The following is a 2,381-nucleotide window of genomic DNA, read 5'->3' as shown; positions in this document are numbered from 1 at the left end:
TCTCCACGAAACAGGCAGTGAGGCAGGAAGAGTGACATTGCTGTCTGCTTTGATATTATTGATCTGCTTTAATTGTCTTCAAGGCAGCTGTATATTGTGAAAGACTAGAAGTAACATGTGGCTACACTTGGCATGTTTTCACTTGGCATGATTTTTTTCTCTGTATCTCTTGGTACATATGTTAGAATTGATAAAATAGACATGCAATAATCCTTAAAAATCAAACCAAAGCTTATGTTGGTACCTTCTTTCCCCTTAAGATATTTGATGCACAATATCAAGAGCAGTCCACTGAAGAAACTTCTTTGAGTAGAGAAAGGACAGATTTCCTTCAGTGCCATTAACAGGAAATATCTCTTATTGGTCAGGTCCTTGCTATATATGATAACTATGCCAAGTGCTTTAAAATAAATAATTTCTTTAATTAATTAATTTATTATTATTATTATTATTTTACATTTTAAGATGTTGTTGTGGAGCAGTGGGGGGGAAGGAGGAGAGGGGGACTGAGGTGGGGGTGGGAGGAGGGCTGGTCCATGGCCAGCTCCTTTGCTGGCCTGGTTCCAGAGGGCAGGGAGACATAGCTGAGGCCTGTGGGCCACCCCTACTCTGGCTAGCAGGTTCAGGGGACTTCTGGTGGCAGCACAGTCATCACTGGGCTGGATGTGGACATCAGGTGGCATGGCTGAGGCCCTCGGCATCCCCACCCTGGCTCAGGAGCCCAGGGGGCTTCTGGTGCAGATCGGTAATTGCTGGGCTGGATGCAGACATCAGGAAGGCATAGCTGAAGCCCTCAGGCCCCCCTCACCCTGGCTCAGGAGCCTGGGAGGCTTCTAGCTCTTCTAGGTTTTATAGGTGTTCTTTGATGATGTTAGACCTTCACTGGTTAATATCACAACTTTATCTCTGGTCTAGGGGTTTTTTATGTTTTCTTCCAGTTCTGTGTTGGATTATTTGCCGCCCCCACCACTTAAACTGCACTGGAACTAATTTGTTGTCCTTTGCTTATTTCTAAAATGGGGGAACTTCCTGTGGGGACCAGCACCTGATCCCTGTGGTTGAGGTAAATTGCTGCATTGTTGCTGATTCTCTGGGGAAGACTTTTTGTGCAGCTCAGGTTTTAATTGTTGACCTTGTAAGCACTTCCAGGTCTTGTGAGGTTCAGTACACCTGGGTTGTGTGGAAACTCTGGTCTGGGCCTGAGTCTTTTCAGCAAACTGCACCCCCTGCAGTTCTATATTCCTGACCAGTCTTCACTGAGTGGGCCTGTGCTGATTGGAGGGTGGATCAGCTGTCCTTGCTGTGCCCCAGTGTTCCCCAGTGGGTCCGTCTCCCCACCCCCCATATTCCAAACACTTTCCATGGGGTGGGCCATGTGCCAGTCCCTTGCAATGACTCACTGGCCTTTGAGCGGCTCCTCTTTTCAGTTGTTGTGATCCCTCACTCATTTGTGGGTCCACAGGAATCCTGTCAGTGGTCTTTCTGGCCTGGGGACTCCCGAGGCCCTCCTCTCCCCTGCAGTCTCCAAGCGACTTCGCACAAAGGACACAGACGCAGTTTTTGCCAGCTCTTGTTCTGTGTGCTCACCAAAGCCAGGGTTGAAATGGCCAGGACTGAAAATGGCTGGAGCGGTCCCTTCTTTCTCTCATCATGGCTTCTCTTGACTCATGAGCTCTATAGCTCTCTCCTTTTCTTCTCCTGAGCTCTGGTGTCCCCAGCTTGGCAGTCGTTGCCTTTTTAATGTTTGTAAATTGGTTGATTGTGGGAGAGAGTGACACTGGGGACGATCTATTCTGCCATCTTGATTCTCTGCTAATAGTTTAATTTTGATTTCACAAAAACTCTGCAAGCCTGTTTTTATAGGTACAAAGGTACTTCAAAAAGGTTGTAGAAAAATAAAATTGTAAGATAAACTTTCTGAAGTACTGTCATAAATAAAATGATCATAATTGTTCAGAGCAGTAAGTGGTTGAACTGATATTGTAACCTTGGGCAGCATTGTTCCAAGGTTTGTGTTCTTTTCTTTGTACCACCTCACCAGAAACATTTATTAAACACCTTTCATAAAGGTGCTGGAGAAACAGAGTGATCTGGTTGTCCCGGCCCTCCACAGTCTTGCTACTTTCTGCTCAAAGTGCGATCTGAGATCCAGCAACAGGGACATCACCTAGGAGTTTGCTAGCTGTGAAGAATCTAAGATTTCACCTCAAACTTACTGAATCAGAATCTGCATTTTAACAAGACCCCAGATATTTCATATGTGCATAAGAAACATGTTCAAGATTCAATGATGAAGAATTTTTGATCTAAGAAATAGTACTCCAGGCCGGCCCGTGGCTCACTCGGGAGAGTGTGGTGCTGATAACACCAAGGCCACGGGT

This window comes from Galeopterus variegatus, unplaced genomic scaffold (assembly GCF_000696425.1).
Source record: "Galeopterus variegatus unplaced genomic scaffold, G_variegatus-3.0.2 Scaffold7792, whole genome shotgun sequence".
Classification (NCBI taxonomy): Eukaryota; Metazoa; Chordata; class Mammalia; order Dermoptera; family Cynocephalidae; genus Galeopterus; species Galeopterus variegatus.
This window is presented reverse-complemented; position numbering follows the sequence as displayed.